Genomic DNA, 15,041 nt, shown 5'->3' on the forward strand with positions numbered 1-15,041 from the left:
GTGCTAGGAATATATATGCTGGTTTTGAAGTGTCAAATCTCAAAAAGTATTACTTTTGGATGGTAGGTTTACTAATGTGTTAATCTCTAAAATTTCTACAGAGAATTTGCATCATTTGTATAATTCAGGAAAAAAAGAAACATAGGATAGAAAATGAAAAATTCAGCTTCTATTCCCTGTTGGTAGTTTAATGCATAGTTTTCTAAACTTTTTAGTATGCTTATATGTAATGTTTCATTTTTAACATTAAAATAATTTTAGATGTACAGAAATGTTGCAAGAATAATACACAATTGGTTAGGTGCAGTGGCTTATGCCTGTAATCACAGCATTTTGGGAGGTCAAGGTGGGTGGATTGCTTGAGGCCAGGAGTTTGAGCTCAGCCTGGCCAACATGGTGAGACCCCATCTCTACAAAAAATACAAAATTTAGCCAGGTGTGGTGGCGTGCACCTGTAGTCCCAGCTACTTGGGAGGCTCAGGCACAATAATTGGTTGAACCCAGGAGGCAGAGGTTGCAGTGAGCTGAGATTGCACCACTGCACTTCAATCTGGGCAATGGTGAGATTGTGTCTCAAAAAAATAATAATAATACATAAAAGATTTTTAAATGGATAAATTTGACTACATGAAAGTTTAAAACTTTTGTGCTTCAAGCAATACCAACTAGAAAACAAAAAGACAACAGACAGAATGCGAGAAAATGTTTGAAATAATAGTATCTCACTACAGTCTAAGATGCAGAATATATTAAGAACATTTAGAACTCAGTAAAAAAGATAAATAACCCAATTAAAAACTGGGCAAAAGATGTGAATAGAAATTTCTTCAAAGAAGAAACTCAACTGGGCAATAAGCACATGTAAAAAAATCAGGCTGGACATGGTGGCTCAGGCCTGTAATCTCAACACTTTGGGAAGCTGCAGTTGGAGGATTGCTTGAGGCCAGGAGTTTGAGACCAGATTGGGCAACATAGCGAAACCCTGACTCTACAGAAAAATTTAAAAGTTAGCCGGATATGGTGGTGTGCATCTGAGGGCCCAGCTACTCGGGAGGTTGAGGTATGATTATTGCTTGATTCCAGGAATTTGAGGCTGCAGGGAGCTATGATTGAGCCACTGTACTCCAGCCCAGGAGACAGAGCAAGACCCTGTCTCCTGGGGAAAAAAAAAAAAAAGGCTGGGCAGTGGCCCATGCCTGTAATCCCAGCACTTTGGGAGGCCGAAGAGGGCGGATCATGAGGTCAGGAGTTTGAGACCAACCTGGCCAATATGGTGAAACCCCATCTCTACTAAAAATACAAAAATCAGCTGGGCATGGTGGTACATGCCTGTAATCTCAGCTACTTGGGAGGCTGAGGCAGGAGAATCGCTTGAACCTGGGAGACAGAGGTTGCAATGAGCCGAGATTGTACCACTGCACTCCAGCAGCCTGGGCAACAGAGCGAGACTCTTTCGAAAGAGAAAGGTAGAGAGAGAGAGAGAGAGAGAGAGAGGGAGGGAGGGAGGGAGGGAGGGAAAGAAAAAGAAAGAAAGGAAAGAAAGAAAGAAAGAAAGAAAGAGAAAAGAAAGGAAAGAAGGAAGGAAGGAAGAAAGGAAAGGAAAGGAGGAAGGAAGGAAGGAAAAGAAAGAAAGAAAGAAAGAAAGAAAGAAAGAAAGAAAGAAAGAAAGAAAGAAAGAAAAAAAGAAAAGAAAAGAAAAGAAAAGAAAAGAAAAAGAAAGAAAAAGAAAGGGCCTGGTGTGGTGGCTTACATCTATAATCCCAGCAGTTTGGGTGACTGTGGTGGGAGGATCACCCGACCCAGGAGTTCAGGACCAGCTTGGGCAACATGGCAAGACCCCATCTCTACAAGAAAAATTTTTTTTTTCTTCACCAAAAGCAGATACTTGAAAAAATTTTAAGAATTAGTAGAGCACGGTGGCGCATGCCTGTAGTCCCAGCTCTGATTGCTTGGGCCTAGGAGGTTGAGGTTGCTGTGAGCCCCATTCACGCTACTGCATTCCAGCCTGGGAAACAGAGCAAGACCCTGTCTTAAAATAATAATCATAAGTCATAAGGGAAGTGAAAATCACAGCTATAATGAGATACCACTTCACACCCTCTAGGATGGCTGTAATTAAAGGGACAGACAACAAGTGTTGACAAAGATGTGGAGAAGTTGGAACCCTCACACATTCTGGTGCGACTATAAAATGGTGCAGTCATTTTTGGAAAACAGTTTAGCAGTTCCTCAGAAAGTTAAGTGATACCAAGTATGGTGGCTCACGCCTGTAATCCCAGCACTTTGGGAGGCCAAGACAGGTGGATCACCTGAGGTCAGGAGTTCGAGACCAGCCTGGTCAACATGGTGAAACCTTGTCTCTACTAAAAATATAAAAATTATCCAAGTGTGATGGTGCACACCTGTAATCCCAGGTATTCGGGAGGCTGAGGCAGAATCGCTTGAACCCACGAGGTGGAGGTTGCCAGGAGCTGAGATCGCACCACTGCACTCCAGCCTAGGTGACAGAGCGAGACCCCCTCTCAAACAAACAAACAAAAACAGAAATTAGCTGGGCATGGTGGCCTGCACCTGTAATCCCAGCTACTTAGGAAGCGAAGGCAGGACAATAGCTTGAACCTGGGAGGTAGAGGTTGCAGTGAGCCAAGATCATGCCACTGCATTCCAACCTGGGCGACAGAGTGAGACTCCATCTCAAAAAAAAAGAAAAAGAAAAAGAAAACCTTGTGCTTTTATTTCAATGCTCAATTATTTACAGAAAAACATATAATACCCTTTTGAATTTAGTGTTCATACACAGAATTTCTTTTGCAAGAAACCTTCCACAACTTGTTTAAACCTTTAGCTTTATCTTATTTAAAATAATCCTTTAACCCTAGACAAAAATTTCCATGTCCATTCCTTCTTATAACATTTTACTGAGATTTTATGATTAATGATTATTTGCTAAGATTAAGAGCCTTACCAAGTCCCTTGCCAAGTCCTGGGCTTTGCCAAGTTGTAAAGTAGGCAAGTTAAACAGTTCTCAAAGTCCAAAGAAGCAGTTTATAACTGTAAAACATTTAGCAAACCTAATATCTGTCTCATATAATTTAGATCACTTGTCTACATTTTCACAACATTTGCATTTTACCAGTAATCTTTAAGACTGTTTTTATTTCTCAAGGATTAAAGTCACACGAACTAAAAGGTATTACAGCTTTTATTTTCCCTTCAAAAATATTTGATCAAAGCACTTATTTTCCTTTAGGCCAGTTAATTAGAGCTCTCTCTCTCTCTCTTTTTTTTTTTTTTTGAGACGGAGTCTCCCTGTTTCGCCCAGGCTGGAGTGCAGTGGCAGGATCTCAGCTCACTGCAAGCTCCGCCTCCTGGGTTCATGCCATTCTCCTGCCTCAGCCTCCTGAGCAGCTGGGACTACAGGCACCTGCCACCACGCCTGGCTAATTTTTTTTGTATATTTAATAAAGACGGGGTTTCACCGTGTTAGCCAGATGGTCTCGATCTCCTGACCTCGTGATCTGCGCGCCTCGGTTTCCCAAAGTGCTGGGATTACAGGTGTGAGCCACTGCGCCCGGCCTAGAGCTCTCTTTTTTTATAGACGTCACACACAACACATATAACTGCACAGACAAACAGAAGCAGATCCAGTAGCTACAAGATTTTCTGTTCGCCAATCTCCTAATTGGACTATTGGCCTCTAGTGGGGCCCTTTAAGAGCAGGGCTAGAAAAGCATGCAGTTTTCAGGGCCCAATAAACGGGGATAGCTGGAAGACAAAAACAGACTTTGAGGGGGACCTATCTGCTTTTAATTGCTGAGTTTTCAAGAGAAAAACAGAAATTTCTCCCAAAATGGCATGCATGGCACCTTTTCTGTTCTTCTCAAGGAGTCCTAGGCCATCAGAAATTATTTTAGGGCCTCATGCGTGCATTAAGGGTAGCAAGACAAAACGGAGAAAAGGAATTCAGTCAACTGAGAAAAAATCTTTTTCCAGAAAAACAAGATCCAAAAAGAGAAAAACATAAAGGTTTTAAAAATATCCACTTTTTTTGTTGTTTTTGAGACAGACTCTCGCTCTGTTGCCCAGGCCAGTGTGCAATGGTGCAATCTTGGCTCACTGCAACCTCCACCTCCCAGGTTCAAGCAATTCACCTGCCTCAGCCTACTGAGTAGCTAGGGCTACAGGCAAGTGCCACCACACACAGCTAATTTTTTTTTGTATTTTTAGAAGGGACAGGGTTTCACCATGTTGGCCAGGCTAGTCTTGAACTCGTGACCTCAGGTGATCTGCCCACCTTAGCCTCCCAAAGTGCTGGGATTGCCGGTGTGTCAGTGCACTCCCCCCAGATATCCACTTTTTAAAAAAAATTTATATCCACTGCTTTATTAAAGATACATAGTCTCATAAGAGGAGAAGTAATGTGTTCACAGGCTAACAGAAAATGCATGTATATGAGAAAGAGATGTGTGAGGTCCCTGATCTGTGCTCTAAGGGAGTGGTCAGTCAGGCAGGGCCTTGGCCAACCAGTAAGGCAGATGAGGGTCCCTGTCCTGGGGGACTCACTGCTCCTGGGTGCCCCAGGAGATGTAGTCTGGCCGTGTGGCCACATGGTACTTATCCATGAGCTGCTGCACAATCTCCCTAGATGTGTCCATCTCATCAAAGTTGTCCTTGAACATGTCCTCCTTGCGGAACGGCTCCAGGAAGACCTCCCACTTCCGCAGCTTGTCATATTGGCGACAGGTTCTCTCGAAGAGTGAGGAGATGCTGGTGTGGTTGGCCATCATAAGCCCACTGACCCAGTGGGCCAAGGGCAGGTAAGGAGACTTCCTCGACAGGGCCACCTGGATGCTGGTGGGGCCCCACAGGATGAAGTTGGCCAACTTCCATTCCTGGATCCTCTGCAGGCTCTTGTGGACCTGGGTGGGGTCCACCTCTCCTTGGATGGTGTTGAGGATGGCGATGTAGGAGTGGTTGGTCTGGCGGTCTCGGCCTGTGGACACCGTCACGTTCTTGGGCTGCAGCAGCCACCTCATGACATCCAGGACCATGGTCTTCCTCATGCTGGCCACTGACTGGTCCATAATCAGCGGGGTGTAGCCAGTCATGAGAAAGTGGAGCCATGGGGTGGGAATGAGTGAGGCGATGAGGCTGATGAGGTCATTGTTCATGTGGCCGGGGTAGCGCACGGTGATGGTGCTGGCCGAGATGATGGTGGACACCAGCTGGTTGGTCTGAGAGAAGGATGGGTTCTGGATGTGCAGGCGGTCTGTGGCAATCCGGTTCAGGGCTGTGTTGTATAGCACCACCACACAGTCTGCGTTCTGCATCAGCCTCTTGAGTGTGAGGAGTGAATTATAAAGCTGGACCACCACGTTGCTCATCTCGTCCTGGTTGGGAAACACTGAGTACGTCTGCACCAGCTTCTTAGGATACCTGTCATTCAGCCATTCTAAGAGGCAGGAGCCCAGGCCAGAGCCTGTCCCCCCAGCAATGGAGCGACACAGCACAAAGCCATCTAGATTGTCACTACCATCTGCCTCCTGGTCTGTGATGTTAAAAATGTTCTCGTGGATCTTCTCTCTCTGGGAGAATCTGCTGGCCCAGTTGTTGCCAGCTCTTCCTCCATGCTCCGACAGGTAGATGTTCTCTGGGTTGTAGAGCTTGGCATAGGGAGAGTAGAGGATGGAGTGGATCACCTGGGGCTCCAGGTCCAGCAGCACAACCCAGGGGATGTAGTGCTCATCGTCTGCCTGGTAGAAAAAGATGTCCTTGCGGTCAGTGCCCTCAGTGGTGAACTCCTCCATGGTGCCCTCGGGGCTGATACCATGCTCAGTGCACAGCTGTTTCCAGAACTCGAACTCAATCTGATTGCTGCACTGGCCCAATTGTGGGTGATGATTTCCCTCGGCATCGCTCCTCAGGCACCGGCGTTGCAGCTGCTCCCACCCGCAACGCTGCCGCATGCCAGCCCCCCAGATATCCACTTTTAATTAAGCTGAGCACTCTTTAAGAAAATCTTATTTTGGGGTCTGGGTGCGGTGGCTCATGTCTGTAATCCTAGCACTTTGGGAGGCCGAAGTGGGCGAATCACTTGAGGTCAGGAGTTCAAGACCAGCCTGGCCAACATGATGAAACCCTATCTCTACTAAAAATACAAAAATTAGCTGGAAATCACTTGAACCCAGGAGGCAGAGGTTGCAGTGAGCCAAGATCGTGCCACTGCACTGTAGCCTGGGCAACACAGCAAGACTCCATCTAAAAAAGAAAGAAAGTCCTTTTTTTCTTTTTTTTTTTTTCGAGCTCTATTGCCCAGGCTGGAGTGCAGCAGTGTGACCTCCACTCGCTGAAACCTCTGCTTTTTGGGTTCAAGTGATTCTCCTGTGTCAGCCTCCTGAGTAGCTGGGATTACAGGCACCCACCACCATGCCCAACTAATTTTTGTATTTTTAGTAGAGACATGATTTTGCCATGTTGCCCAGGATGGTCTAGAACTCCTGACCTCAAGTGATCCACTTGCCTCAGCCTCCCAAAGTGCTGGGATTACAGGCATGAGCCACTGCACCCAGCTGTGTTTTTTTTTGTTTGTTCTGTTTTTTGAGACGGTCTTGCTCTGTCGCCTAGGCTGGAGTACAGGGCACAATCATGGCTCACTGCAACCTCAACCTCCTGGATTCAAGCAATCCTCCCTCCTCAGCTTCCTGGGTAGCTGGGACTACATGCCACCATGCCCGGCCAATTTTTTATTTTTTGTAGAGACGGGGTCTCACTATGTTGCTGGAATATAGGCATGAGCCACCACACCTGGCCAAGAAAATCCTTTTAAATCCTTTATTACCCAACATTAGCCATGCCAAGCAGCCAATATTTCTGGCTTTTGAACATTACTAAAGGTAACCTCCCAGGTGTTCAGAGAAAGGAAAATTTAAGGTGGTCCATGAAGGGGAAGAGAATCAATAAATGATAAAGGTCACAAAGATATCAAACCAGAAAGGACTCACTCCCTAAGCCAGGATTGAACCCGGGCTGCCACTGTAAAATGGCAGAAGCTAAAACAAAGCACTGCCATGTGGTTACAGGTCACGCTTCCATGAACGTAAAACCAGATGGAGGCCTGCAGCAAAGTTTGCCACTGGCCAGTTTGCTGGGCTTGCTTCAACAGCAGGCCTATGGAGTCCTAGACCCACATCCCATCCCAAGGTACCCCTCTTTCTGACAGAACTATACGGAGAGACATGCAGAGCACACCAGATTGGCTACAGCTTAAGACCAACCTCACAAATCCTTTTTTATTAATTAAAACTTTACAGATAATATAAACAGTGATCCTTATCATTCCCTTTCTGGTTTGTATAGGGAGAGAGAGGTCAAAATCCTGACTGGTTAAAAACAAAAACCAAAAAACAAAAAAAAACTCCTACCCTTTTGCTGACATGTCAGGCTTCTGGGCTCCCTCCCTGCCGAGCTCAATCCCAAGCCAACCAGTTTAAGGTTTAGGAAATTAACTTCTCCCAGTTTGGAGGATACATCCCAGGAGAGCGTCCCGCAGCATGGGGACACAATCACCCATCTGTAAACAGAGGACAGAGGAGGAGAAAGGAATAAGAAGGCATTTATTTAAAGGAGCCCCAGGACTCAGGATGCATTTGAAAGATGTATGGCTACCCATCTAGAAACAGGGGAGCAAGGCGTCCCTGGTTCCCTTCTCTTCCTAGCAAATACCCAGGGTACATTAGGAAGAGAAAGCAAGGCATCCCTCTTTCTTTTGTCCTTATATCCCTGAGTCCTGGCAACCATGACAGGATGCCTCCCATGGGTGTCAAAGTGGCTTTCACCCATGTTAAGTGGGGAGTGGGGGGTGGGGAGTGGGATTATCTGCTCTTACCCATATATGCCCTATCTCCTCTGCTGTCAATAGTCTTTGCATTCCCTACACCTCATTTATGCCATGGATACTAGCATGACCTTTATCCATGAAATGAGGCTTGGCTTAATCGGCAGAAATTAGTCATGCTTACCTGCACTGTGCCTTTTCACTTCTGTTGTCATCTGCCTCTGGATCCCTCAGATCCAGTTTTCTTTCCTAGGGCTTCGACCCAAAGCTTGGAATTGAGTTTGGGTCAAAATAACTGCCTCAGGTTGTTGCATGGACTCCTTATCATAAGCTGAATGCTAAGGTCAAGCTGTGGAATTGAGTCCTTCTCCAACAAGGGAGAGAAAAGGGTGTCTTCTGAGTTGGGATCCTGGCCGAGTAAAACGTCATCTAAAAGGAAAAAAGCCTCTAGTGTAGAGAAGCCACCTCTACTTGCAGGGCCATTTTATTAGGTTGGTGCAAAAGCAATGACAGTCCTCGCCATTCTAAGTAATAGCAAAAACTGCAACTACTTTTGCACCAGCCTACTCCTGGCCTGGTGAAGGAAACGAAAGGAAAAACAGCTTAAATGCAGGGCTGTGTTAACTGCTGACAGGATGGAGAAAAGAAAAAGATGCCCGGGAAACAAACCTCTTATTCTTATGCAAATGAGTTTCTCCAACAGGGAGAGAAACTTTTTTTGAGGTGGAGTTTCACTCTTGTTGCCCAGGCTGCAGTGCAGTGGCGCAATCTCGGCTCACTCCAACCTCCACCTCCCAGGTTCAAGTGATTCTCCTGCTTAGCCTCCCAAGTAGCTGAGAGTACAGGTGCATGCCACCATGCCCAGCTAATTTTTGTATTTTTATTAGAGACGGGGTTTCACCATGTTGGCCAGGCTAGTCTCAAACTCCTGACCTCAGGTGATCTGCCTGCCTCGGCCTCCCAAAGTGCTGGGATTACAGGCGTGAGCCATTGCACCCGGCAAAGAAACTTTTAATTGCTGTTTCTACCCTGGGGTTTGGACTGAGCTGGACCCCTCAGCCAGAGGAGGGGAAGACTCCATGGTATGTAGTGTGGAACACTGGACAGACAGCTGCATGCGGCCCTTGGGCCATGAGCCCCAGCCTCAGCTGGGAGGGTCAGGGAGGCACCACTTGCCTGTCCGTCCCACACATGCATCTGCAGCCATTGGGGTGGGGGTGGAATACCCCCAATATTGTAAAAGATAAGTGCCATTACAGTCCTGCAAAAAGAAGGAAAATGCCATAGAAAAGGCTGAGTTGGACCAAGGCTGACATTCCTGGTCCCTGAGAGCGATGGGGTGAGGGGGTGCAGTTTCCTCTATCCTCAGAAGAAGCCCGAGGACAAGAAGGCTCAGAAAGGAAAGGGAAACAGATTTTTTTGGTGTACATTTTACTCACCCCTCCTCATGTCCCTGTATGGGCCACCAAAATGATGCAGGATTTTTTGCTCCTTAGCTCTGCTAAAATCTGGGTTCTTGTCTCACAACTAGGAAAAATTAGGCACACAGACACCTGTGAAAAGTGAGGAGAGCAGAATTTATTAAAAGAAAGCTCTCAGCAAAAAAGAGAGGGTCCTGCCAACAGGCTCCCACCTCACCGATTGAATACCAGACCAACACACATGAGCTGAAGAGGCCAGGCTCCTCTCCCAGCATAAGGTGTGAATTCCTGGTGGCTCCACCCCCATTCTTCCAGTGCGCATACGAGCCGTTAGTCTGAGCCACTCCACATTGATTTGCCTTACTGCACATGTGTTAAGGGACAGAATTTTTCACCATGGGCATGTTTAAACAAGTACCCTGTGCACCATGACCTGTGTGGCATATGGCTGTCTCCTGTCTCTATCCGTAGTATCAGTAAAGAGATAGAAAACCTACAAAGAAACCGAAAAATAATTCTGGAGCTGAAAAGTATAACAACAAATAAAAAATGCACTGGAGGGATTCAAAGCAAATTTGAACAGAGAAAAGAATCTGTGAACTTGGAGATAGGACAATGGAAATTACCAAATCTGAGGAACAAAACCATCTGGGGATGCAGTCCAGTAGGTCTCAGCCTTATTTTACTCAGCCTGTATTCAAGATGGAGTTGCTGTGGTTCAAATGCCTCTAACACAAGTGAGATGAACTCAGAGAGGAGACCCACACTGACACATAATTAAACTCTCTCTCTTTTATCTTTTATTTTTTTGAGACACTTTCATCCTGCCGCCCAGGCTGGAGTACAGTGGTATGATCTTGGCTCACTGCAACCTCCATCTCCCAGGCTCAAGAGATGCTCTCACCTCAGGCACCCAAGTAGTTAGGACTACAGGCATGCATTAGCATGCCCGGCTAAATTTTTTTTGGGGGGTGGTTAGAGATGGGGTTTTACCATGTTACCTAGGCTGGTCTCAAGCTCCTGGGCTCAAGTAATCCACCCTCCTCAGCCTCCCAAAGTGCTGGGATTACAGGTGTGAGCCACCACACCCAGCCATAATTAAACTTTCAAAAGCCAGCCTGGCAAAACCCGTCTCTACAAAACATAAAAAAAATTAGCCAGGTGTGGTGGCAAGCACCTGTAGTACCAGCTACTCAGGGGGCTGAGGCCAAAGGATTGCTTGAGCCCAAGAAATCAGCTTGAACTAATATCACGCCACTGCACTCCAGCCTGAGTGACAGAGCAAGATAGTCTCTATAAAAAAACAAATAAAATAGGCCAGGTGCAGTGGCTCATGCCTATAATACCAGGACTTTGGTAGGCCAAGGCAGGTGGATCACTTGAGGGTAGGAGTTCAAGACCAGCCTGGCCAACATGGTAAAAACCTGTTTCTACTAAAAATACAAAAATTAGCTGGGCGTGGTGATGTGTACCTGTAGTCCCAGCTACTTGGAAGGCTGAGGCAGGAGAATCACTTGAACCAGGGAGGTGGAGGTTGCAGTGAGCCAAGATCATGCCACCGTACTCCAGCCTGGGCAACAGAGCGAGATTCCATCTCAAAAATAAATAAATAAATGAAATAAAATAAAACTTTCAAAAGCCAAAAACAGAGAATCTTGAAAGTGCGAAGAGAGAAGTGATTCATCATATTTAAGGGCTCTTTAATAAGACTATCAGCAGATTTCTCACCAGAAACTTTTAAGGCTAGCAGGCAGCGGAGTGATATATTTAAAGTGCTTAAAGAAAATAACTGTCGGGGCCAGGCGCGGTGGTTCACGCCTGTAATCCCAGCGCTTTGGGAGGCCAAGGCAGGCAGATCACAAGGTCAGGAGATCAAGACCATCCTGGCTAACACGGTGAAACCCCGTCTCTACTAAAAATACAAAAAAAAAAAAAAAACCGGGTGTGGTGGCAGGCGCCTGTAGTCCCAGCAACTCGGGAGGCTGAGGCAGGAGAATGGCATGAACACAGGAGGCAGAACTTGCAGTGAGCCGAGTTCGCACCACTGCACTCCAGCCTGGGCAACAGAGCGAGACTCCGTCTCAAAAAAAAAAAAAAAAAAGAACAAAGCTGGAGGACTTACACTTCCTGATTTCGGAGTCTTGCTCTGTTGCCCAGGCTGGAATGCAGTGGTGCAATCTCGGCTCACTGCAACCTCCATCTCCTGGGTTCAAGCAATTCTCCTGCCTTAGCCTCCCGAGTAGCTGGGACTACAGGCGTGCACCACCACGCCTGGCTAATTTTTTGTAGTTTTAGTAGAGACAGGGTTTCACCATGTTGGCCAGGCTGGTCTGGAACTCCTGACCCCAGGTAATCCACCAGCCTCGGTCTCCCAAAGTGCTGGGATTACAGGCATGAGCAACCACGCCCGGCCTATATTACTTTAATTTTTATTATTTCCCTCCTTTTGCTAGCTTTGGATATAGTTTGCTCTTCATTTTCTTTTTCTGTAAGGTATAGAGCTAAGTTATTGATTTGAGATCTTTCTTTGTTTTAAATATAGGCATTAAAGTATAAATTTCCCTCTTAGAACTGACTGCACTGCATCCCATAAGTTTTGGTATATTTTATTTTTTTTCAAGGTATTTTCTAATTTCCTGTGTTTTTTTCTTTTGGTCCATTGGTTGCTTAAGGGTGTTCTTTAATTTCCACACATTTGTCAATTTTCTAGTTTTCTTCCTGTTCTGAGGTCTAGTTTCTAGTTTCATTCCATTATGATCAAAAAAGATACTTTATATGATTTTATTATTTTATGATGGATTAAGGCTTGTTTTGTGACCTAACATATGGTCCATCTTGGAGAGTGTTCCATGTGCATTTGAGAAGAATATGTATTTTGCTGTTGTTCAGTAGTGTTGTGCATATGTCTGTTAGGTCCTATTTATTTATTTGAGACAGAGTTTCACTCTTGTTGCCCAGGATGGAGTGCAATGATGCGATCTCGGCTCACTGCAACTTCCACCTCCCAGGTTCAAGCAATTTTCCTGCCTCAGCCTCCCAAGTAGCTGGGATTACAGACATCCGCCACCACGCCTGGCTAATTTTTTGTATTTTTAGTAGAGACGGGGTTTCATCATTTTGGCCAGGCAGGTCTTAAACACCTGACCTCAGGTGATCCACCCTCCTCAGCCTCCCAAAGTGCTGGGATTACAGGCGTGAGCCACAGCGCCTGGCCCTATTTATTTGAGATGGAGTCTCACTCTGTCACCCAGGCTGGAATCAGTGGCATGATCTCAGCTCTCTGCAACCTCCACCTCCTGGGTTCACACAATACTCCTGCCTCAGCTTCCTGAGTAGCTGGGATTATAGGTGTGCACCACCACAACCAGCTAATTTTTGTATTTTTAGCAGAGACGAGGTTTTACCATGTTGGCCATACTGGTCTTGAACTCCTGACCACAAGTGATCCACCTGCCTTGGCTTCACAAAGTGCTGGGATTGCAGGTGTGAGCTACTGTGCCTGGCTGGTCCAGTTTATTTATAGTGCTGTTCAGGCTGTCTATTTTCTTATGGTTCTCCTGTCTGATTGTACTATTATTGAAAGTGGGGTATTGAAGTTTCCAACTTTTATTATAGAAGTCTGTATTTTTTCTCTTTAATTCTGTCAATGTTAGCTTCATATTTTTTGGGGATCTTTTGTTTGGTGCATACATGTTTATCATTGTTATGTCTTCTTAGTGAATTGACTCATCAATATGTAATGTTCTTTTTATTTATTTATTTTTATGAGAAAGAATCCTGCTGTGTCATCCAGGCTGGAGTGCAGTGGTGAAATCTTGGCTCACTGCGGCTTCAGCCTCCCAGGCTCAAGAGATCCTCCCATCTCAGCCTCCTGAATAGCTGGGACTACAGGTATGTACTACCACACCTGGCTAATTGTGTTTATTATTTGTAAAGACAAGGTCTTACTATGTTTCCCAGGCTGATCTCAAACTCCTGGGCTCAAGTGATCCTCCCGCCTTAGCCTCTAAAAGTGCGGGGATTAAAGGTGTGAGCCACCATGTTGGGACTTTTCGAGAAAAGATTTTAGTGTAAATTTTTAATAAAAAGATGGGACCAGGCATGGTGGCTCACATCTGTAATACCAGCACTATGGGAGGTGAGGCAGGTTATTGCTTCATCCCAGAAGTTTGAGACCAGCCTGGACAACATGGGGAAACCCTGTCTCTACAAAAAAAAAAAAAAAAAAAAAAAAAAAAAAAAAAAAAAAATTAGCCAGACATGGTGGCACATGCCTGTAGTCCCAGCTACTTAGGAGTTTGAGATGGGAGAATCACTTTGAGCTGGGAAGTTGAGGCTGCAGTGGGTCATGACTACATCACTGCACTCCAGCCTGGGCAACAGAGTGAGACTGTGTCTCATAAATAAATAAACAAATAAATAGACTAGTTATCACTATGTTGCCCAGGCTGGTCTTGAACTCCTGGCCTCAAGTGATCCACCCACCTCAGCCTCCGACTGGGATTACATGCGTGAGGCACAGCAGCGGCCAATTTTATTTATTATTATTTTTTAAATTATTTTTTATTTTTATTTTTGAGACAGTCTGTCACCCAGGCTAGAGTGCAGTGGCTGCAGTCACTGCAGCCTCCACCTCCTGGGTTCAAGCAATTCTCCTGCCTCAGCCTCCTAAGTAGCTGGGACTACAGGCACACGCCACCACACCCAGCTAATTTTTGTATTTTTAGCAGAGATGGGGTTTCACCATGTTGGCCAGGCTGTCTCGAAGTTCTGACCTCAAGTGATCCACCCGCCTCGGCCTCCCAAAGTGCTGAGATTACAGGCATGAGCCACTGTAACTGGCCTAAAATACTGGTTTTTAACCTATGAAATTGGCAATGATTTTGAAAAATTGTAAAAGTTATACAGTGTTTTGGAAAACTAGGACTATCAGGTGATTTTGCTGGGAAGGCAGTCTGTATATATGTGTGTATATGTTGTGTATGTGTATATTTGTGCATCTGTATATATGTGTGCAGGTATATGTATACATATGTGTGTATGTGTATTATGTATTTAAGTATATGTGTATTAGTGTTTTTGTATGTGTGTAGGTATACACATACACATACACAGAGTATGTATGTATCAGAAGAGCCTTAAAATACTGATATCCTATTGATCTAGAAATTCAACTCTTCAAAATTTGGCATAAGGAAATAATCATTGATGTTTATGGGATGCTTTGGCTATAAAGATATTTATTACTCACATTCCTTATAATAATGAAATACTGGTAGCAATATTTATGTCTAACAGTAGGGTTTGGTTAAACATGATGGTCTAACCATACAGTGGGATGCTAAAATTCATGTTAAGTGTATGGGCCACGGGAAAGTTTCCCCTTGCCCTCTGAAGATTTACTGAAAAATCAACTCAGAAAAAGCAGATTAATTGAATAAAAGGCATACAAATTTTATGAATGTGTACACAGGGAGAATTACAGAATGATTTCCCACCACCCAACAGGGTTCAGAAGCTTGTAGACCATCTTGGCAAAACAACTTACAGGAGGGGAGAAAGAGGAATTCTTTCGAGGGGCAATAAAGGATTACTAGGGAGAAGGAATGGATCAGGGCACAGAGATTAACTTGTACACTATCCTATGAAAGGGTCTTTTCAGGTGTGGTTACATTCTTGGTCTTACAGGGAGGGCAAGAAAAACAGTTGTTCTCCTTGGAAGGTCTGGACTTTAGGCAGATAAAGACATCTTGTGTTTTGGGAGAAACCAGTGGGGAGGGAGATCA

General features: G+C 45.2%; 1 protein-coding gene and 1 pseudogene across 2 annotated transcripts in view; one reads left to right on the forward strand and one right to left on the reverse strand.

Annotated features, from left to right (window-relative positions):
* The window catches only part of URGCP (upregulator of cell proliferation), a 47,189-nt gene that overhangs the window by 1,952 nt on the left and 30,196 nt on the right, over positions 1–15,041 (forward strand). The gene's annotated exons all lie outside the window — the stretch shown is intronic.
* Positions 4,367–5,998, reverse strand: LOC100586286 (annotated as a pseudogene). The gene has a single exon (XR_179653.3). The product of XR_179653.3 is annotated as a tubulin gamma-1 chain pseudogene (transcript).

This window comes from Nomascus leucogenys, chromosome 17 (genome assembly GCF_006542625.1).
Source record: "Nomascus leucogenys isolate Asia chromosome 17, Asia_NLE_v1, whole genome shotgun sequence".
In the NCBI taxonomy this organism is placed as follows: domain Eukaryota; kingdom Metazoa; phylum Chordata; class Mammalia; order Primates; family Hylobatidae; genus Nomascus; species Nomascus leucogenys.